This window comes from Hypanus sabinus, chromosome 8 (assembly GCF_030144855.1).
Source record: "Hypanus sabinus isolate sHypSab1 chromosome 8, sHypSab1.hap1, whole genome shotgun sequence".
In the NCBI taxonomy this organism is placed as follows: Eukaryota; Metazoa; Chordata; class Chondrichthyes; order Myliobatiformes; family Dasyatidae; genus Hypanus; species Hypanus sabinus.
The window spans coordinates 137,076,602-137,101,333 of NC_082713.1; the positions used below are offsets into that span (position 1 = coordinate 137,076,602).

The following is a 24,732-nucleotide window of genomic DNA, read 5'->3' on the forward strand; positions in this document are numbered from 1 at the left end:
GTTTCGGGCAGAGACCCTTCTTTTAGACCGAAAATTACAGCTCTTTAACCAGCAAGGTTTGGATTTTTTAAAATGTTAAACATTTGCAATCCTACAACCCATCACCACCTCCAAGTGTGGATAAATGCACAGAGTACCAATGCAACACTTATTCCAAGCCAATAAATCCCTACAGTAGATCATTTAAGATAATTCAAGGGTATATAGAAATAGTCACGAGGTATTTCCTTCAGTTCAATTAAACTATGCATTGTTACAATACATAAAAGAATGCAAAGATTCCTGGAACTTAAACTTAAGTTCAAAGTTTAAAGTAAATTTGGTAGCAAAGTACATATATGTCACCATATACTACCATGAAATTCATTTTCTTACGGGCATTCACAGGAAATACAAAAAGAAACACAATAGAATTAATGAAACTGTACACAAAGACGGACTACCAATGTGCAAAGACAATAAATTGTGCAAAGACAAAAGAGAGAAAAAACAAAATCATATTAAAAATGAGCAATAAATACAGGGAACGAGATGTACAGTCCTTTAAAGTGAGTCGATAGTTTGTTGAATCAGTTCAGTGTCGGTTACATGATAAGCCAGCAATCATTCCATGGACAAAAACAATCACAACCAGAAAAGTACATAAGTTTAAAGAAAACAAACGTTGAGACCGCCGACTGGGAACGGAAATGGGACAAATCCCATCCCCCAGTAACGCGTCGACCAATTGTTGAAAAATCTCACCCAAATAAAAGAATATTTAGAATTCAACAAGACTGGGCGAAGGGGGCCGCGGAGGAAGAGCTCGCAACTTTACCTCAGTTGTGGCTGAAGCTACAGAACTTGCAAATACCACACAGGCAAACCGAGCTCCCGTTGCCGCGGCGCAAGTCGGCGACTCCATGGCCAAAAGTAGCGAAGGCTGCAGCCGCCCGGGCCCCCCGCTCATCCGCCTCAGCAACGCCCAGCCATTGTGACGTAAGAAGCCGGCCCGGCCGCCGCCGGCCAGCGGCCGAGACACCCTGGCACGTGCGGTGTCGGTTCGCCGCCGGCTCGCGCCCCGCGGCCCGCGCCGCTGTCATCCTCCGACGCGAACGACGTTCGGCACAAGGGGGGGGGGGGGATGCGTTTCATTTATTTCGGGACACTTGCTTAAAGCCGGAAACAGATTGGGGCTGTTCGCCTCCGGACCAGCGAGAGGATCTGGCAGGTGCTGGAAATCCAGAGCGGCGCACACGGAAATGCTGGAGGCACGGGAACATAGTACAGCCGGACGTTCCGGGCCGAGACCCCTCGGCAGGACTGATCACAGAGCGGGAGCAGTGAGAGAGGCTTTCACTGACCTCCCGTCGATGGGAGGATTTAAACTTCTTCAGGGTCGGCATCCCTGGAAGAGATTTCGCAGCGTAGTAATCAGATCACAAACAAGAGAGAGTCTGCAGATGCTGGAAATCCAAGCAACGCGCGCAAAATGCTGGAGGAACTCAGCAGGCCAGGCAGCACCTATGGGGGGGAAATGTACGGTCGACGTTTCGGGCTGACCCTTCTTCTGTCTGCTTGCCAGCGGAGCATCGACATAGATCGATTTCAGATTAGTTCTGGAATGAATGAACGGGTGTTACCCACATTGTGGCACTGGAGTTGCGACACAAGAGACTGTAGATGCTGGAAACTGGAGCAGCACCGGATGTTGGAAGATCTCCGGCGGGATCGAAGTAAGAAAATGCACAAGTCGACGTTTCTGGTTGAGGCTCTGTGGCACTTCAAACTGCAAAATACACAAATGTTTCTCTCTCCCTGGACTTAAAGAGCGTGACTGAGTGCCGTGAAGGTGCACCACAACAGAGAGAAAAAACCTATAGCATATTCTTATAATTAGGTTTGGATCTGTCAGCTTTTATGGAGACAGAAGTAAAGTTAATATTTCAGGTCAGTGACACTTCATCAGAATTTGAAAATTTAGAGATCATTATAAATGGTTTATTTTTTTCGGTGGGAAATAAGTCTGTGATGGAGTGTCCGATTGGTAGAGGTGAGTAAGTAGGCCGAAGAGCGCTGGCGTGCTCACATCATTGTAAAGATGAACAGTAGAGAGCATCCAGATAAGCTGCTTCACAAATTGTTAGGCAACTGCACTGAAAGGGACAGGAAAGCTTTACAACGGGTAGTCAAGACTGCCCAGTGCATCGCTGGTACCTATCTACCGTTCATCAAAGACCAGTATACAGAAAAGGGCCAGTAGCACCATGAAGGATCCCAGTCACCCTGCTCATGTTCTGTTTGGCCCACTCCCATCAGGGAGGCAGCCACATAACGTTCAGTAACTTACTTCCCAAGTAGTAAGGCTGATCAACAGCTCCACCCATTAACTTCACCACTGCTTTATAATTCCCTGTCAGTCACTTTATGTACAGTCTAGCATCAGTTTATGGACATACAATCAATATATGTGTATAAGCTATCTTATGTATTTATATTTAGTTTTTATTGGGTTCCTAATGCTGCATTGAATCCAGATTTGAATTACATTGAATTACTTTGTTCTCCTTTGCACTTGTATACAGGAGATGAAATTAAACAATCTTGAATGGTGGAGCAGGGTTGAGGGAGGAGGTAAGCTTAATGATAAAAAGAAATAAAAAGAAAGATCTGCTCAGGGCAGGTGAATGTAGATAAGTCTGAAAATGTCGGAAGAGAAACAAGCTCTGTGTGCCAGGAATATATGATATGGGGCTGGATTAAGTTATTATTCAGAAACTGTTGAACTCACTGTTGAGTCTGGAAGTCTGTAATGTAACTCGCAGGAACAGCACTCCCTGATCCTGCATCTTGCATTGGGCTCGATTGAAAAAGGAGACTGAAGACAGAAACGTCAGAGTTAGAGTGGGATCAAGAATTGAAATGACATACAAGTGGAAGCTTAGGGTTACTTAATGACCGAATGGAGGTGCTGTGCAAAGTGATCACCTCAACTGTGTTTGTTTTCACTGTTGTAGAGGAGACTGATAGTAGCAGAATAAACTGGGAGACATACCAGGAGCTTGCTGATTTACTTGAAAAGAGCATTTGGGGATAGAATGATTGGTAGGAGAAAGTAAAAGAACAGATGTAGAATGGAATAGAGTCCTGAGAATGGGAGCAGGTATGAATGGAAATGGAAGAGCAAACCAAAACATCTTAAGGGGAAGGTTCCCTGGTGGTCTAGTGGTTAGAATTCAGCACGTTCACTGCCAGTGCCTAAGTTTGATTCCCAGTCAAGGAAGATTGTTTGGACACAATAACAACATAGCAGTTAGTGCAACAATTTACAAGGTTGGTTTATAGGTTCTCCCTGTAGTCACATGGGTTTTCTCTGTTTACTCTGGTTTTCTCCCACATTTGAAGGACATATTGTTAGGGTTAGTGAGGTGTAGACATTTTACGTTGACGTGGAAGCGTGGTGACAGTTGCACAGTCCTTGCTGATTTCATTTGATGCAAAAGACACATTGCATGTTTCATTGTACATATGATAAATAAAGCTAATCTTAATTTTAAAAAGACACTGAAAAGGAAGAGGACAGCAAGGTATTATGGTAAATATCTGTTGAACGTAGAGTTAGAGCTAGGTGAGTATTCAGAAAGCACTATCCTTGCTCTGGGTGTTACAGCCACTTGGCTAACAACTAAACCTTTTCAAGCTTAATGAGAAAAGATGTCAACTTTATGTGAATATTAGGAGAATAAATCACCTTTACATGAATTCTCTAACTTAATATAAAAAGAAAATGGAACTAGACAACCACCTTAGCAAACTTAGCCAATTGTGAATGGTTATTCAACACTGCAGGAAGCAAAGAGTGCTAAATTAGGGATGGGAAAGAGAATGACAAAATAGATGTGTGATGTTTACCTGACCCTTTGAAACCTCAGATTCATAAGGATCCTGGGGACAGATATGTCAATAACTGTCCATCAAAGCAAAAAATTGTCGAAAGAAGCCCAATACTTGGTGCTCAGACAAGATTATAACCCCCATCAGAGTGGCCTTGGCCAGTTCACATTCATGGGTAGTATTTAAGTCTGAGCCCTGAGTCTTGTGTTTTAGTATTTTGAGTGATAAATTAGAACTCCTAGGAATCATTCTGGAGTTGTGAAATGATGTGAATATAGCAGATATTAGGTCAAGATAGAACCAGTTCTCAATGTTATTTGCAAGCAGTACTCAGATTGAAGCTAAAAAGACAAGGGATTGGCTGCTCAAGCAATATGGTGTACAAAGTGAAGTGACCATGATACTTCCTTGTCTGCTTCAGCCAGACATGAGACAATGGGTTATGTTAAATGGCATGAATCAAACCAGGCAATATGGGCAAAGTTATTTTGCACCATTGTGACTGAGTTCCAATTGGCATATCAGACTGATGTTGTCACTTAGCATATCGAACATGGTCACAGCTATAGTTTTTTGTGTATTCAGGATATTTGTGGACTCAGAGACAGCCCTGGTAATTTTGAGCGTGTGAGATTTCTGTCCTAAGAAGCTTTTGGACTATTTGAGTGAATTACTTTGTTAATAAAGGTACTTGCACATTCAGAGGAGTCTGTCACTGTAGATATATAATTTAAAGCAAGTATTGTCAACCCAAACTATTGAAATAAACAATGCCATTGTAACTATTGAAACTATATTGAATTACCTATTGATCTTAAGTGTATAAAATGTGACCTACTTTTGAGTTATTAAACTGTTTGTGTGAGTTTCCAGAAGATACCCTGCTTCTTGTGATGAATGAAGACTTTGTATCGCCAGCTTCAGTGTCTATTCGATAACAGTCACAGCATGTGGGGACTCATCCAGGAAACGTTCATTGTGTGGGCAGTGACTTTTGCAGCCTAATGAGGGTGTGTATTTTTAAGAGTAGCACCCCATGCTTAGATCTGTACAGATAAACAACCACAGGATCATAAAGTATCAAAGAACACAGCAGAGAGCTGACCTGGAGATATAAAAGTGTGGTGTTTGTGCAAGTATATCTGTATAACGGACCAGTTATCAGACAGTTTTGGGTAGCTTGGTGAGACACATCAACCAGTTGCTGACTGTTCAGGATACCAGAGGAGTGTGTATTCATTTGTGGGAACTGTATAGTAGCATACTTATTTGTGTACTCATTTGTGGGAACTGTATAGTAGCATACTTATTTGTGTACTCATTTGTGGGAACTGTATAGTAGCATACTTATTTTTGAGTGAGTTTGTGTGTTTAAGAATAAATTTGAACTGGGGTAACAGGCTTACAGTATATGGAAAGGAATACAACAGGCATTATGAGTTCAGCACTAAAGTGGAAGATTTCAGAGTACTTATTCTGTGGTTTTAAATATATACTTTTAATTTTTATCCATCCTTTGTGTTTTGCTTAAGAATATGGAAATTAGTGTGGAGATATTTGAGTGAGAGATTATACCCAGGTATGTTGGCATGGCATCTATTGAGGTCAGATGGCAGTCTGAGATCCCTGATACCCCCAGCCAGCCCTTAACATTGATTGCCACCATCTGTAAGCCCCCAGGGAGAAGCAGAACATATTGCCCTCATTTAAAGTTGCTTGTGGGAATTTAGAATTCTGATGCAAGCTGAAGGAAATGTTTGAGATTCACCCAAAGGACACACACATGTTGGTGAAAACAAAATGCCCAAGGAATATGTGGGAGAGTATGGCCCAAGGAATATGTGGGAGAGTATGGCCCAAGGAGTGCAGGATGGTATATGGGCAACTAGTGAAAATGCTGGCAACGAGGAGAGACATTGCTGCTTTAAGGGGGTAGTGACTGTAGGAGCTAAGAGTAACTGTGGAATAATAATGTCAGTGGTTCAGAGAGCTGATGAGTCCACATGGGTTATGCACAGTGGAAATGTCAAGCATATGAGAAGTTTTTGGGGTTGGACAAGCCAGGGGGAAATTGTCCTGTCTTCCTGAAAATGCTGAAGGAAAGCCTGAGCTCAGACCACCACGAAGTTTTAAATTTGGGGATAGCAGTCGGATTGACCTACCCTGTGATGGTGTCATGTGCTGGGAAGATAGATCAGAGGGGAAAGAGAAATCATAAAGTGGCTGTAGAAAAACGTAGCTGCTGCAGTGTGTTACGGATTCAAGCAACAATAAATATATGAGTTAGGCAGGGGTTTTTATAACAAATAACACGTTTATTAAACACTGAAAACAAACCCCCCCCAAAAGTAAACAAATCACTAACGTAACCAGAAATCAGCTGCTGTGCGGCAGCTTAAACAGTTCTTAAAGCAAGGAAGCTTAAACAGTTCTTAAAGCGATGTTGCAAAAACAGTTCATCAAAGTAGTATTGCAAAAGTTCAAAATGCTCACAGTCCATTTAAGGGAAAGACTTTTTTAAGATGATTTAAATTCTCTTTCACGTCGTGTTGCCTCGGTTCCCAAAGTTGAACTTTTCCCACGAAGAATTTACATAGATGGACAAATGAAACGGCTTAAAGGCACTGACCTTTCCTTTACAGAACTGTTCACAATCCTTTCTGCTATTTCACAGGGATTAACACTAGAACAGTCAACAAATTCCTTCCGAATGAGGATCAAACAAGGTCGAACCTGTTTGACCATCGAAATCAATTCTCCTCGATCTTTTAACTCCTGAACTCCGATCTTCACTCTCCACTGACTTGCAACTAGCAGTAATATAAAGAAACTGCTAGCAATGACCTTTTAAACTTTAGGCATTAGATAAAACTTCATCTTTCAACTAAACTGCGTCATAACATTAAATCACGCAGTCGCATGAAGTCGACATGGCATATCCAGCCACGAACTGCCCCTCTTCACAGGGAGGGGTCCTTCTTCTATACCCTGTAAAAAAAAAACCTGTCACATGACCCCTACTGGCAGGAAAATGACGTCACTCCACCATCACAAGACCATTACCTCAAGTCCAGTATAGCTTCAACACCTGTCACGTGACAAATACACCACTGTCACGTCACGTATACGTAACACCTCCCTCCAAAAAAAAACATTCTTGGTCTGACAAGAACAAAAATTTTAACAATTATTTACAAGAAAAACAAATGTATAAATTTTATAACATATACAATACCATCATATAACATATTACAACTCACAATACAGTAGGAGTGTTACAATTGTAAAAAAAAACCACTCCATAAAAAAAATTACATTGTACATTCAACATCGAGATAGACAATCAGCAACCACATTATCTTTACCTTTAATATGAGTTATCACAATATTGTACTCTTGTAACATCAAACTCCAATTAAATAACCTTCTGTTTTTGTTTTTCATCTTACTCAGAAAAACGGATTATGATCAGTGTAAACAATAAGTGGTTTTTGAGTTGTACCAACATATACCTCAAAATATTCTAAAGCTAAAACAAGAGATAACAATTCCTTCTCTATTGTCGAATAGTTTCTTTGATGCTTATTAAATTTCTTAGAAAAGTAAGCTACTGGATGATCAATCTCATCACCCTCATTCCTTTGCATTAATACTGCTCCTGCAACCTCATCACTAGCATCTACAGCTAATGAAAAAGGTTTTTCAAAGTCAGGTGCCTTGAGCACAGGTTGTTGATATATCATTGTTTTCAAATGCTTCTTGACAAGGCACTGTCCATACAAACTTTTCATTCTTCTTCAAGAGGTTAGTTAATGGAAGGGCAACATTAGCAAAATTCTTACAAAATTTTCGATAATATCCTACCATTCCCAAGAATCTTCTGTGAGTTTTTTTCCCCGTTGGAGTGGGAATCTCTAAAATTGCCCGAACTTTTGCCTGAACAGGAGCTACCTTACCTTGACCTACAACATAACCAGGGCAAGTCACAGTGGCATGTCCAAATTCACTCTTAGCTAAATTAATAGTTAAGTTAGCTTTTGAAGCCTTTCAAACAATTTCTCCACCGCAATAATGTGTGCTTCCCAAGTATCATTTCCTGTCACTAAATCATCAATATAAGCATCAGTATCTTTCAATCCCTGACTCACAGAGTTAATCATCCTCTGTAAAGTACCTGGGGCATTCTTCATCCCAAATGGAAGAACATTATATTCATATAGCCCAGATGGAGTTACAAATGCAGAATTCTCTCTACCTCTGTCCGTTAATGGAACACACCAATACCCTTTCAATAAATCAATCTTTGTAAGGAACTTTGCTTTTCCAACTTTATCTACACAATCATCTACTCTAGGAATTGGATATGCATCTGTTTTCGTTACAGCATTCACCTTCCTATAGTCTGTACAAAACCTAATACTACCATCTGGTTTTGGCACCATAACACATGGTGAACTCCAATTCGAGTTAGAATGTCTAATAATATTATTCTCTAACATATATTTAATTTCTTTAGCAAGTTCACATTTTTCTATGTTGATCCTATATGGGTGTTGTTTAATAGGTTTGGCATCTCCAACATCTACATCATGTGAAGCTATAGTAATCCTTCTCGGAACATCTGGAAACAAATCCTTATATTTAAAAATTAATTCCTTCATCTGCTGTTTCTGCTCTAGCTGTAAATGTGCTAGTTTCTCATCAACATTTTTCAGAATGGTTGAATTTGGTAACCTGACAGAAACAATGTTGGATTTAGAATGAAATTCAGATGAATCATCTATCATGTTCCTCGTTAAATCGAACTCATTCTAACTAACCACAACAGTCACAGTATCAGATTGTTTCCCAAAATATGGTTTTATCATATTTATATGGCAAAGTTGTGTTGACCTTCTACGATCTGGAGTTTTTATCACGTAATCCACATCATTGATTTTAGACACAATTTCATAAGGACCGTGAAATCTAGCTTGTAAAGGATTCATTTGCACTGGGAAAAGAACCAACACCTTATCTCCAGTCTTAATCATCCTCATCCTAGCTTCTTTATCATACCAAGTTTTCATTTTCTCCTGAGCCAATTTTAAATTTTCCTTGGCTAAGCTACAAGCTTTATGTAACCTGTCCTTAAATTTCAAAACATAGTCCAACAAATTAGTGTGTATTTCCTTACTAATCCACTGTTCTTTTAATAAAGCTAAAGATCCCCTAACTCTATGCCCAAATACAAGTTCAAATGGATTGAAACCTAAAGATTCTTGTACCGATTCCCTTACTGCAAATAAAAGTAAGTTTCCCAATCATCCCAATCACTTTCATTTTCCACACACTGTCCTAATCATATTCTTGAGGGTAGAATGAAACCTCTCCAAGGCACCTTGCGATTCTGGATGGTATGCAGACGAAGTGATTTGCTTAGCTCCCAATTTATAAACTATCTGTTGAAACAATCCAGACATATAATTACTGCCTTGATCAGTTTGTATTTCCCTAGGTAATCCAAAATAAGTAAAGAATTTTATAAGGGCCTTTGTCACAGTTTTAGCTGTTATATTCCTAAGTGGTACTGCCTCTGGAAACCTAGACGAAGTACACATGATAGTCAACAAGTACTGATAACCAGTTTTTGTCTTTGATAATGGACCAACACAATCTATAATGCTGGAATAGGTTGTAATGGAGCTTCTGGTGTAACTTGATTTGGTTTACCCACAATTTGACAAGTATGGCACGTTTTACAAAACATCGCCACATCTTTTCTTAGACCAGGCCAGTAAAAATGTTTTAAAATCTTGTCCACAGTTTTCCTTACCCTTTGATGTCCACCTAAAGGCACACTATGAGCTAAAGTCAAAATCTCATTTCGATAAACTTGAGGGACAACTACCTGGTAAACAATATTCCATTCCTCACTTGCAGGAATTGTAGGTGATCTCCACTTCCTCATCAACACTCCTTTTTCCAAGTAATATCCTACTGGCACCTTCTCAATTTCACTATCTAGCAGAGCTTGTTCTCTTAATTTTATAATCTCAGGGTCTCTATTCTGCTCTGCTATCATCCCCTTCCAAGACAGAGATAAATCTTCATAGTCAGACTTACTCCAAGAATCTTGTTCAAACAACGAAGGTAAGAAAGTCTCTGACACATCCTCAAAACTCGAATCCTGAGTTGAACAGTCATGAGTAACAACTTCATTCTGCGCATCAATCTTTTTAGCCATAGCTCTAGTCACAACACAGGAAGAATCTGTATTAGAATTCATCTCTGGTTCCTCTGACTCCATTGTCAAATGCACTTCAGGAAAAACTTGTCCACCTGCCAAGTCATTAGCTAACAATAAAGAAATGCCCTTCACAGGTAAGCTATGCTGTAATCCTACTTTAACAAATCCTGTAACTAACCCTGACTTTAAATTTACTTTATGCAAATGTACAGGCATAAAATCACTCCCAACACCTCTTACATAATTTACCTCAGAATCAGACTCTTCATTAAACTTCAATACACGGTCTAACATCAGTGATTGAGAAGCTCCAGTATCCCTAAGGATTTTTATTGGCACCAGAGTAGATCCTTCTTTCAAGATACAAAACCTTCAGTTATAAAATGATCATATCCATTTTTAACTTGGTCAGACTCTAACAAAATCTCATTTGTGTTTATCGAACCCTGTAATTTTACAGGTGCTTCAGTATGTTGCACACAATCATCTGGAACTGCTTCCTTCTCTTTCTTTTTCAATCTGAAACAGTTAGCTATTACATGGCCAGGTTTCTTATAGTAGTTACAAATAAGACCAAACTGTCTTTCCTTCACAAGTTTTCCTTCCTCCTTACCTTTCTCATTAACTTCTGATTTAATTTCTGATTTACCTTGAGTCTCCGTGTTATTTTTCCTCTTAAAAATTCTGCCCTGAGGAAATTTATTCTTATGGATTAAAACATACTCATCAGCTAATCTAGCACAGTCCTGCAATTTATCAGTATCCCTCTCATTTAAGTAGGTCCTTACTTCAACAGGGTACAAGTACACCACTGTCACGTCACGGGTACGTAACGTGTCACAGAGGACTTAACTTCGTGTGCCAGCAACTGGGCACCCAGCAAGGAACTGCCAGAATAGATTTAGAAACCAGATGATTTGTTACAGCTGTGGCCTCTCAAGTCATATTTAGAGGCAGTTTCCGAAAAGAGAGGAATGTGTGAGAATCACTCACCAAAACAGGCAGAAATGACAGTGCCCTCTCTGTCCGATTTGATTGCCAGTCAGATCATAGAACTGGTGAGGACAACATCTAGGTTAGACAAGCGGCTGGTGGCAGCCTCCATTACCAGATGTGACTGTTATTGTTGATAATAAAATTAAATTAAATTACATAAGGTAGCTAAAGTAATTGGGTCTAAAACACACGCACACTCTTGACTCGGATTAAACCACCTTGGTTTCCTTGGCTGTGTAAGTCCAGGGAAGACCACCTTTGGCCCCACCAAACTTATGAAATTGAGGCGCGCTTGATACCACCCAAAACCTCGGTTTGTGTGGATGCTGTTTCATTTGCAACCCTGTTAGAAATGAATGGCACCAAATAACAGACAGTACACTGCTCATGATTAAAGGAATTATATTTGTGAATCTTAACTGAAGGGTTAGTAAAGAATGACAAAAAGAAAAGGGCCCATTCTAATTAAACAGTCAAATGTGCATAAGTCGGAGTTCTTCTTGAACTTCTTTGTCACTCACACTGGGCCTGTGGTCAACATGAAAACACACACCACCTCTGAATGTCGCTCACAATCCATCTCAAAAAATGGGTCTCCCACCGGATCGTACGCTATGACCAGTTCTCCCCAGCATCTTCTCTCTTCATCTCCTCTCAAACAAAAGCCCCAAGCCCAACCTTATTGTCCTTCACCAAGAAAACCTCCCATTAATTGGATGGCACACATTCCGCATCATCCCTTATCTTCAGCAATAACCCATGCAGGCTGAAAGCAGAACAGCAGCTCTTACAGAGCTGCTGAATGAAATATCTACAGCATAACAGTAAAGCTGTGAACCATGGCATTACACAAACATTCTTTTTATTTTACTTGTGCACAAGGAGAAGAGCATGGGCCCCTGTCACACACACTGTTCGGAAGCCAGGACAGAAAACTGCTATTTTTATACAGAATTGGTTTATCAGTTGCAGAAATTCCTGTAAATTTTTGGGTATACCTGAACAATGAGGGTACTGTCTTGGGGTTAGACACACCAATTAAGGCAGATGCTATCATAGACTCGGAGGGAAAAGGAGAAATACCATGGACAAGACGGAGAACGAACATGTATGATCCACAGCAGATAACATGGCCTATGGAGAGACAGCAGTACTAAGCAGCAACAGGAAATGGGAAAATGTACCTGAATCTTGTCAGCAGATCACAAATGTATGGGGCAAACAGAGTCAAGAACTGTTAGAAGCAGCACAGCGTGTGAGATAGCAACAATTAAAGACACACCAAAAAGGGGAAAGAAAGGGAATAAGTGTGCAGATTACAGTGAAAAGAGAGTAGTACAAGATCTGAAGTGTAAGAAGCTACCAATGTCAATTTAGTAAGTTTATACAGGGATGTGAAGGATCATTGTAACCAGGTTAACATGTTGTAGGACCAAGCAAAGCAGTGGCAATGTTATGTTGTACAGAGAAAGTCGAGGGGAGAGAAGATATTCCTCCCACAGCTGGGCAACCAAGTCATGGTGAGGGAGCTGCCTGAAAAGGCAGGATTTGCTCCCCAGTGCAAAGGACCACAGGTGGTGCTTCTGACAAATGTCCACGTGTTTGTGTACAGACCTGGCGAGGCAGCCACTGGAAACACCAGACTCAGCTTTAACAGAATGACTCACCTTTTTGTCGCTCTCACAGACAGATCTACCCAGTAATAATGTAATTTCTGAGAATTTAAGTGATGAACACCAACCTGCTGCTTCACACCAAACCACTCCTCATGGAAGACCTGCACTTGGAAGAGAACAGAAAAGCGAATGCAGATGACACAAAACGTGTCAGCAAATCATGAACACTGTTAAAGTGTAACAGTATCTATACTTTGTAAAAAAGGTTGGTTCTGGAAAATAGATGATTAGATGATCATCTCTCTGACACAAATGGTGTCAAGAAAACAACCTCTCCCTGGTTGTCGCAAAAACAAAGGAGCTGGTTGTTGATTACAGGAGGAATGGAGATGGGCTGACCTCTATTGACATCAATGGATCTGGGGTTGAGAGGGAAACAGCTTTAAGTTCCTCAGCATACATCGAGGACCTCACGTGGTCTCTACACACCAACTGTGTGGTGAAAAAAACACAACAGAGCCTCTTTCACCTCAGACGGTTGAGAGGAAGTTTGGTATGGGCCCCCAAATCCTAAGAATTTTATATAGGAGCAAAGTTGAAAGCATCCTGACTGGCTGCTTCACTGCCTGGTATGGAAGCTATACCTCCCTTAATCACAGGATTCTGCAGAGAGTGGTGTGGATAGCCTAGCACATCTGAAGATGTTAACTTCCCATGATTCAGGACATTTACAAAGACAAGTGTGAGAAAAGGCCCCAAAGTATATTAGGGACCCAAGCCATCCCAACCACAATCTATTCCAGCTGCTACATTTCGGAAAATGTTACTACAGCATAAAAGCCAGAACCAACAGGCTCTGGGACAGCTTCTTCCACAGGCCATCAGACTGATTAACTCATGCTGATTTGAGTGTATTTCTATGTTACGTTGACTGTTCTATTTATTATAAATTACTGTGATTGCACATTGGACATTTAGACAAAGACCTAACATAAAGATTTTTACTCAAGTATACAAAGGATGTAAGAAATAAAGTCATTCAATTCAATAGGTGTACAGATCAGAATTGAAAAATATTGGGGAAAATAGATGGGAAGAGATCCTAGTTATGGCAGAGACATCAAGTCCCATAACATCAATGGCAAGGCAGACTGAAAAAAAGAAAGACATTGTACATAGCTCCTGAAGGCAACCACCCCATCCAAGTAAGCTGGACCCTTTCAGTGGTGGCACCAGTGTTTGAAGAACAGTGCGGGAGGAGTGCCACCAGGGTAAAGTCCTTGCAGACTATACCAAACTCCCCTGTACATCGATCAGAGGGAGTGAGATTTATCAGATTGTTCTGTTAATCTTCTGTCATGACATGGAGTGCGAACAGTTGCCAGTGAAACAAAGTTACCTTGCTGGTGCCCCTGCACACAGGCCAACTGTTGATAGCCACTACTGAGATTTAGCTATCAGATTATTGAGGCAAAAATAAGGGAAACCACAATGGGTCAGTAGAGCAAAAGGCAACAAGCAGATGAAAAACAAAGCTGTATTTTAAAGACTGGTTTTAGTCAAGAAGACAAATGTGTCTGAGAGGGTGTGATCAAAGTTCTGGAATGCTTTATTGCCATCTCTGCTTAGTCTTGTACGTGGCCAATTAAGGATGAAAGATAGCGCAATGTAGGTATACAGAGGGACATGATAAGTTATTAATCGGGGAAGGGATCCGAAGTGGAAGGGCATTTTAGCTTCCCTCTTAATTAGCTCCTCCCTAAATTTGGCCTTCGTGGGACAGATTTCTGTACAGGCTTCAAGAGGTGAGTATATTAGGGAGTGTTCGGTAGTTATGTGAATAGAGCAGATATTAATTCAAGCAAGAACCAGTTTTTATCATAAATTGTAAGTTCTTACTTGAATTAATAAAATATGTGAATAGTTGCTGAGTCCCCTAAGGATATGTCACTCTCTGAAGTCACTCTGTTCAAAGTCTTGCCTGTTGCATGAGGTGATTCCTGCTCAGCAGAAGCACAACTGGTTTACCGACATTCTGCGATATGGAAGAATGGTTGGCTTAGTTGGAAGGCTCCTGTCTTTAACCCTCTTCACCTAGTTCTAAAGAAGGAAGGCTCTGATGAGTTGAGTCAATATACAGAGCTTGTAGCAGTGCATACTGTCATCATACATGAAACTGAAGAAGCCCATATTTACAGATATACTGAATCCTGGGGGAGTTGCTAATGGACTTGCTGTGTGGTTGCCCTGATGCAGCCAGCAGCCTTTTATTGTTATGTTGCGTCCCTATGGGGAGCAGAGTTACAGAAGGACATTTAGAACTGATCATCGCATGTTGCTATTACAGTTTACCATGTCGACACCTATTTGAAAGATGATTCATAGATGACAAGATTTAACCACATTGCTAACAAATAACCTTGTGTTGACACAGTGATTTCCTACCCCTAGCCTCAAATATCATTATTGCTATTTGATCAGTGGGCCCATGAGCCTTCTGGTCATTTTAGTCAAAGATCTTTACTCCCTTAAAGGATGGATGTAAGAATTTAAATAAATTCGAAAATCATTTGGGGGTACAAGGTGCCATGGAGTGGTTTAGGCAGCAGGGATTATTCTTTCTCACCAATATAGCTTGTACAGCAGTAGGGAGTTCTGGCCCGTGTTTAGAAATTAAGGACCAACAGCTTTTAAAATGACCCTTGCTGCTATTTGCGGTGGGCTTGCCCCTGCTCAGATTTGGCAAATATATTATGTTGGTCCCCTTCCTTTACAGAAGTGATTTCAGTATGGTAGACACTTATTCTGGTGCTTTTGTAGTAATTCCTATTGTTAAAGTTAATCAGGATGGTTCATCTTGTTTCTGAATACAGCGATCCTCTTGAAATTAGATCTGATAATGCTTCACACTTTATGGGTTCTATGATATAGGAGTGGCCTATCTCTAATGGAGTACGGTGTTGGGTCTTCCATGTCCCCTATTATCCTCAGTGAAGTGTCTGATTGAAAAAATGAATGGCCTACTAAAACAGCAAATTCATTTACTTACTCCTGTCCTTAGCTTCCTCGTGTTTTTTACAATTTGAAGAACTGCCCCTTGAATGGAGGTACTCCCTTTTTGTTACTGACAGGACAATCGTTTCCTCTTGTTCCTGATGGCACAACTGAAAGCACTGATAAACAGCCAATTCAGTTCCATGATAGCGGGGTGGGGGGGGGGGGGGGGGATGCGGGTGGTAGAAGTGTTTGTGACATATCCATCTTCTGCTCCAGTGCAGAGTGAGATTATTGCCAGTGGACAAAGAAATACACACTGGGTGATCGTACGATGACAGACCCATCCTGTGTGGGTGGATAAAGGTAAATTGACTTAAGAGAGAATGAAGACATTTCTATCTCTCTGCTTTTTGTTTTTAAAGGTTCCTGCTGGAATGTTGCTTTATTCTGTTTTACTGCTTGTCTTGAGTTTTGTTGGATGCCGGACTTCTGTTGGGAACTCTCAAGCCGCTGATAACTTTGTGATTTCTGAAAATGATTTTGTTTCAGGAAAAATGTACATTATGTGTTAATTGGGGTCTATAAATGTTAGACAATTTTGTAAACCAAGGGTGACTGGCCTCCTACGATTTTTTTTCTGTGAAACAAGTGCCAAATTGATTGTAATTTGGCTCTTACCTCCCTGATTATAATGTAGTCTTTGTAAATATTACTCATTGTGATCAAATTGTTCACAAGGTGTTTTCAATGCCCTTACAGATGAGGACATATATTTTAATGCAATGATGAGGTTAATTATTGGATCTGTATATATTTTTTCATATTTTAATAATTATTATAATTTTAGTTTTAATCATCCAAGAGATATTAATATGTATTCTTTGTTTTAAGCAGAAGGAAGGGTTTGATGTGTCTTTAGCCTGTCTAGACATTCAAAGGGGTGGATTGTGTTCTATTAAATTTTGTAAAATTTGGATAAATGGCTGAACAGTTCAAAATGATATTTTAACTCTTTGTGAGCACACAGCATGTAAAGTGTCTATACAAAGTAAATGCCGCAGGTCTGTGAGAATCAGAATCGGAATCAGGTTTACTATCACCAGCATATGTCGTGAAATTTGTTAACTTTGCGGCAGCCATACAAAGCAGTACATAATAATAAAGGGAAAAAAAATAATTGTAGTAAGTTTATATGTATGTATATGAAATAGTTGTTATAATAAGTTGTTTAAAACCATAAATAAAATTTTAAAAAGTAGTGAGGTAGTGTTCACGGGTTAGATGTCCATTTAGAAATCAATGGCAGAAGGGATGAAGCTGTTCCTGAATCATTGAGAGTTTGCCTTCAGACCTCTGTTCCTCCTACCTGAAGGTAACAATGAGAAAAGGGAATGTCCTAGGAAGATTTAATGTCTAATGTTTATTGCTAACAGCAGGATTCCATCTTAGTCTCAGGCACCATAACATAAGGATATCTGTTAATGACTAAATGTCTTGTTGGTCACTTTGAGAGTTAGATTAATGGATTTTATTTGGATTCGAGCTTATTTATATGTAATATTAAATGAATTAAATTGACTATTTCTTACATCCTTCACATACGTGAGAAGAAAAAAATTTTGTTACCTCTCCATCTAAATGTGCAATCACAGTAATTTATAATGAATTATAATAAATAGAACAGTCAATGTAACATAGAGTACACTCAAATCAGGGTGAGTTAATCAGTCTGATGGCCTGGTGGAAGAAGCTGTCCCTGGAGCCTGTTGGTCCTGGCTTTTATGCTGTGGTACCACTTCCTGGATAGTAGCAGCTGGAATAAATTGTGGTTGGGATGGCTTGGGTCCCCAATGATCCTATGGGCCCTTTTTACACACCTGTCCTTGTAAATGTCCTGAATCGTGGGAAGTTCACAACTATGGATGGGCTGGGCTGTCTGCACTACTCTGCAGAATCCTGTGATTAAGGGAGGTATAGTTCCCATACCAGGTAGTGATGCAGCCAGTCAGAATGCTCTCAATTGTGCCCCTGTAGAAGGTTCTTAGGATTTGGCAGCCCATACTAAACTTCCTCAACCATCTGAGGTGAAAGATCCTGATGAAGGGTCTCGGCCCAAAACATTGACAGTGCTTCTCCTTATAGATGCTTGCTGTGTTCCACCAGCATTTTATGTGTGTTGTTTGAATTTCCAGCATCTGCAGATTTCCTCGTGAGGTGAAAGATGCACAGTTGTGTCTTTTTCACCACACAGTTGGTGTGTACACACCACGTGAGGTCCTCGGTGATGTGGATGCCAAGGAACTTGAAGCTGTTTACCCTCTCAGCCCCAGATCCATTGATGTCAATAGGGTTTAGCCCATCTCCAGTCCTCCTGTAATCCACAACCAGCTCCTTTGTTTTTGCAACATTGAGGGAGAAGTTGTTTTCTTGACACCACTGTGTCAAAGAAATGACTTCTTCCCTGTAGGCCACTTCATTATTGTTTGAGATAAGGCCAATCAATGTAGTGTTGGCGGCAAATTTAATTAGCAGATTAGAGCTGTGGGTGGCGACACAGTCATGGGTATACTGGGAGTAAAGGAGGGAGCTTAGTACAAAGCTCTGAGGGGCTCCTGTGTTGAGAGTCAGAGGGTTGGAGGTAAGGGAGCCCACTCTGACCATCTGCCAGCGATCTGAAAGGAAGTCCAGGATCCAGCTGCACAAGACAGGGTCAAGGCAGAGGTCTCAGAGTTTCTTGTCGAGCCTGGATGGAACTGTGGTGTTGAATGCTGAACTGTAATCCAAGAACTGCATTCTCACGTAAGCATCCTTCATCTCCAGAAATGTAAGGACATTGTGTAGAGCAGTGGCTATTGCATCATCTGTCAATCGGTTGTGTTGATATACGAATTGTAGGAGGTCCAGTTGTAACTAAAGAAACGTTAAGTCTAAAACATTGGTTGACTGATGGAAAAGGAGTGACCATTAAAGTGCCTCATTGATTTATAAGGGCATGCTGAACATTGTGTTGATGAACACATATTATTTGAATGAAAGAAACCAACCTGAGCTCATGGCATGACAACTAAAGATCAAATAATTTGTCTGTCTGTGTGTCTCACTACATTTGCGAAACTCTTATTTATTGGGATACCTTTCGCTCAGTTCTTTGGGCTTCACCCCTAGAATGAGGAATTGCAATTGGTGCCTGAGGCCCAGAGTGGTTTCACAAGTAAGTCAGAATTCAAAGTTTCCCTGACAACACTGACAATCAACTGGTGACTATGAACTGTGAGCCCTGAAATTTTGGTGACATTGTATTTTGTGTGGTTTATTTGTGCTTTCTATTTTTATTATATAAATTAGGCTTATGTTATGTTGTGCTCATACATTTATTACCTGGATCTCCTGGATAGCTCTTGGATTCTCGAATTGTTTGGATTTGATTAACTCAGCCCATTACTGTTATTAATTGGGGAAGGGATCCAAACTGAAGGGCATTTTAGTTACCCTACTTAATTAGCTCCTCCTTAAAGTTTGGCCTTCCAGGGGCAGATTTCTGTCTAGGGGCCAAGAGGGAGTATTCTGGAGTTATATGAATATAATAGATACTAATTTAAACAAGAACCAGTCATCAGTTTTTATTGTAAATTGCAAGCGAAAAATTTTCATTAGAAGGACAGGCTGGTCAACAGACTAAGACAGGGGTCATCAACCCTTTTTGCACCATGGACCGGTTTAATATTGACAATATTTTTTCAGAACATTCGACAGGGTGGGGGGAGTTAATCACGACCGGAATATAGGTGATAAGTCAACTATAAGTCACTTATAAGTGGCTAATACACTCAATTTCGTTTCTAAAAGTGTTTTATCTATCGAATTAAATATTAAACACACGGTGCATATTTTCCCCGCATGAATATAGTGATAAGTCACTTATAAGTCAATAGCATCATAACATTTTAAGTAATGTTTGGATATTAAACACACAGTACATATTTTCCTCATATGAACATATAAAATCATTACAACACACCAATATTGCTGAATCAGTGGGAGCCCTGAGCTTGTTTCCCTGCAACAAGATGGTCCCATCGAGGGTTGATGGGAGACAGCGATATTCAAAGGGGGATCCTTATGTCCAGTCTATTCCGCAATTTAGTTTTCATTGCATTCAGTACAGAAAACCTGGCTTCGCTGAGATATGATGTTGGAAATGGAAGCAACGTTTTCAGTGCTTTCGTGGCTATCTCAGGATATTCAGCCTTGACTTTGAACAAGAATGCCAGCAGAGATGTTATATCAAACATACTTTTCAGCCCACCGTCTTTTGCAAGCTCGAGGAGTTGATCTTCTTCCTGCACTGACGTGGATGATTCACCGGGGACATTCACAAATGGGTCACAGACCCATTCCTTTGCACATCTTGGGTCATTTGCAGTTGGGAAGTAACACTCGAATTCTGTCTACAGCGAAGATAGGTGATCACGCACTAGCAATGAGAAGGATGGTACAGCTTCAGTCTCCCCCAAAATCCCAGCTAATGTTGGGAACATGTCAAGTATGCCCCTGTCCACTCACCATCCCCAAAGTTCCAGTTTGGCTTTGAAAGCAGGCGCTTTATCTGCCAACTTGAAGACAGTTGTCATTCTCCCCTGAAGTGACAAATTGAGTTCATTGAGCAGGTTGATGATGTCGCATAGATATGCGAGTTTTGCTATCCACTCCTCGTCACTGAAGTGTGCTGCCAGTGGTGACTTTCTTCCTGAAAGAAATCGCTGTAGCAGTTCTCTTAACTCAAAAACCCTGGCCAGGGCTCTCCCCCTTGGTAGCCACCTGACTTCCGTGTGTAAGAAAAGGCATTTGTGCTCTGCATCCATTTCCAATCAGAGGTGAGTTAAGGGCTTTTGCTTTGATGTGATTGATAACTTCAACAACATCATTCAATACGCTGTTAAGATTAGGTGACATTATTCGGCTAGCCAGCATTTCCCTGGGTATGACAGTGTGTAGACTGGCATTCAGGAGCAACCTCTCTGACTCGGGTAGTGAAACCAGACAGCCATCCAGTGATAGCTGCAGCCCCGTCGGTGCATATTCCAACACAGAATGACCAGTCCAGTTTGCCTGACATGTAGTCATTCAAAGACTCGAATAGTTCTGCCCCAGTTGTATTAGTTGGCAGCGGCAGTGCACACAACATATTCTCGTGCACATCATCTTGAAATATATATCACACATAAACCAGCATTATTGCCTTGTTCTCGACATCGGTAGACTCGTCAACCTGGCTAGCATACCATGGTGACTTGTTAAGCTATTCCAACAGCTGTGCTTCGATGTCCTCCACTATGTCATCGATTCTCCTTGAAACTGGTAGCTGAAAGAAAACCCCATGCCATCTTGTTAGCTGCAGCTTCTCCCAACAGTTCACGGCACATGTAAGGCTTCTTAACCTTAGCAATACAGCTAGCCACTAAGTACGACGCTCTCAGAGCAGCAGCATTTGTGGAGGTGGTGGCTCTCAGCACTTGCTTCTGTCCCGATTGCTTATGTTTTTTCCGCTCAAAAACTCAATGGGTTTGTCTTTAAGTGCAAGGTGCTTAGAATCAAGGAGCTGAAGCAGTTTTGAGGGCTTCATTGCCTCATTAGACAGCTTGTCTCCACATATCAAACACAGGGGGCTTGGAGTGTGAGAATCACCGGTCACATTGAAGCAGTATTTTATGTATGACTTGTTGTATTTTCTGTTGAAGCCTCTATAATTTTTGTATCCTCAGGATATTTGTATTCTCAGAGGCAGCCCTACTAACATTCATTTTGGGTGTCTGGGATTTCTGTCCTCAGAGGTTTTTAGACTTGTGATTTACTTTGTAACAAAGACATTTGAATATTCAGAGGAGTCTGTCACTGTAAGTGTATGATTCAAAGAAAGCATTGTCAACCCAAAACATTGAATTGAACAATGTCTTTGTAACTATTGACACTCCATTTAATCTTCTTAAAGCAGTGGTCCCCAACCACGGGGCCACGAGGAAACGATATGATTTGGCGGTATAAAATGATATCGTTTCCTCACGCCCCAGTAGCACATGCTTTGCGGCCCAGTGGTTGGGGACCACTGTCTTAGGGGTATAGAATGTGATGTACTTTTGTGTTTGTGAGACTCTTTGAGGATCTCTAGAAGATTGCCTGCTTGTTGTGATGAATAAAGACTTCTATATCATGTTCTCTCAACTTTGATCACAGTCACCGTTCTGTTTTGTAACTTCAAAACATTAAACTAATTAAAAGGAAGACACAAAAGTCCGAAATGTGAGTCTAACTTTGTGTCTACTTTAAGTGAGGCAGGCACACGTCACATGGTAGCATAACGATGTATGCAATTTACATATTTTTTACATATAACCCACAATTAATAATTTAAATAAAAAATGCTTTATCAACAACATGTTTGCAATATTACTGACATTTTAAATACACAACAGTCACAACAAGCATCAGGAGTGTCATTGATGGATGTGGAAAGCAACTAAACGAGAAGAGTAAAATCAGTCAAGGTGGGGAGTAATATGGTCTATGGGGTAAGAACAGGCCCTTCTTATGGATCTTGTAAGAGTGGGTCCTGCATGAAACAAGTCCTTTGTTCCTCCATGTTGCTGTCAACCATGTACATATAACAATTATAGCACGGAAACAGGCCATCTCAGCCCTTCTAGTCCATGCTGAATGCTTACTCTTACCTAGTCCCACCGACCTGCACTCAGCCCATAACCCTCCATTCCTTTCCTGTCCGTATACCTATCCAATTTCACTTTTAATGACAATATCGAACCTGCCTCTACCACTTCTACTGGAAGCTCATTCCACACAGCCAGGACTCTGACTAAAGAAGCTCCCCCTCGTGTTACCCCTAAACTTTTGCCCCTTAACTCTCAACTCATGTCCTTTAGTTTGAATCTCCCATACTGTCAATGGAAAAAGCCTATCCACGTCAACTCTATCTATCCCCTTCATAATTTTAAATACCTCTATCAATCCCCCCTGAACTTTCTAAGCTCCAGAGAAGGTTATTCCAGAGAATAAAGAACTAACTTGTTCAACCTTTCTCTGTAACTTTTTACTGCATCCAAAGCAACTGCTACACTCATTTCATCCTTCTTTTGTGCCAGATGAATTATGCTAAGTAACCAAGTTACATTATCTGCCGATTGTCTGTTTTTAATAAATCCAGTTTGATCCTTATGTATTTGATAGATTGGAATGGGATTTTTTTATTTAAGATATTGGAAAAATATGGATTTGGAGTATCTTTTATAAATTTAATTACAACCTTAAATACTAATCCCAAAGCTAAAGTAGTGACAAATGGCCAAATTTCAACATCATTTCAGTTAACAAGGTCAACTAGACAAAGTTGTCCATTATCACCTGCTTTATTTGTATTGGCAATAGAACTATTAGCTAAATTAATTAGAACTGACTCAGAAATTATGGGTTTCAGAGTTAATCAGGAGGAATATAAGTTTAACCTATTTGCTGATGATGTTCTGATTTATCTAACAAACCCATTGTATTTGTTGCGTAAATTATCTTCTAGATTGGAAGAATACGGGAGAATATCAGGGTATAAAATAAATTGGGATAAAAGTGAAATTTTACCCCTTACTAAAGGAGATTATAATCAATGTCAATTAGTAACTCAATTTAAATGGCTGATAAATGGTATAAAGTATTTAGGTATAAGAGTTGACAACGATATAAAGAATTTATATAAATTAAACTATTTGCCATTAGTGAAAAAAATTCAAGATCTTGATAAATGGATGATGTTACCAATAACATTAGTAGGTAGAGTCAATGCTGTAAAAATGAATATATTCCCTAGATTACAATATTTATTCCAAACACTACCAATACAATTACCGCAGAAGTTTTTTCAAGAACTAAATAAATGCGTGAGGAAGTTAGAAAAATTGACATGGAAATTTGACCTACGAGGGTTACAATTACCAAACTTTAAGAATTATTATAAAGCAAATCAACTTAGATTTATTGCATCTTTTTTCAATGAAGATAAACTGGCATGGATTAGAATAGAATTAGATAAAATAGGAGAAAATATACCAGAAGATTTTATATATAATTGGGAATCTAAATGGATATGGGAAAAAAAGAATCCCTTATACTAAAACATTTGATTGATCTATGGAATAAGATAAATGTTGATGATGAGATAAAGAAATCTTTATTAGTAAAGAGACCTTTAATTCAGAATAGACTTATTCCTTTTACAATGGATAACCAACTCTTATATAGCTGGTTTCAAAAAGGGATTAGATATATAGGAGACTGTTTTGAGGGAGGAATATTAATGTCATTTGATCAATTAAAGAATAAAATATAAAATATCAAATAATACTCTTTCTTGTTATTTCCAATTAAGGGCTTATTTAAGAGAGAAACTGGGTCAAACAATGTTAATGCCGAAACCTAATGAAATAGAAACTTTAATTCAAAAAGGAAAAATTTAAAAATTTACTTCTTGTATGTATAATTTGATTCAAAAACAGACAATTAAACAAGGAATTTGTAAGTCAAAACAAAAATGGGAAACTGATTTGAGTATTAAAACTGATGAAACAAGTTGGTCAAGACTGTGCCTTGACAGTATGACAAATACCTGACATAGATTAGTACAATACAATTTTTTACATCAATTATATATTACACCACAAAAAATAAATAGATTAAACCCAAATTTATCTGATCAATGTTTTCGATGTAATCAAGAAACTGGTACTTTTTTACATTCTACTTGGTCTTGTTTTAAAATTCAACCTTTTTGGACAAATTTAAGAGTTTTATTGGAACACAACTTCCACATAACCCAATATTATTTTTACTAGGTGATATTGAAGGGATAAAACCAAAACCTAAATTGAACAAGTATCAGAAAGAATTCATAAAAATTGCTTTGGCAGTAGCCAAGAAGGCTATTGCAGTTACTTGGAAATCAGATTCATGCTTAAGTATGGA

General features: G+C 39.7%; 1 long non-coding RNA gene across 2 annotated transcripts in view; it reads left to right on the forward strand.

The window, feature by feature from the left end:
- The first annotated feature begins 1,802 nt into the window (after positions 1-1,802).
- Positions 1,803-24,732, forward strand: part of LOC132398464 (uncharacterized) — a 56,117-nt gene continuing 33,187 nt past the window's right edge. For both annotated transcript variants that reach the window (XR_009513666.1, XR_009513665.1), the window contains exons 1-2: positions 1,803-1,929; positions 15,988-16,074. This is a non-coding gene — a long non-coding RNA (uncharacterized LOC132398464). The remainder of the gene's footprint in view (positions 1,930-15,987; positions 16,075-24,732) is intronic.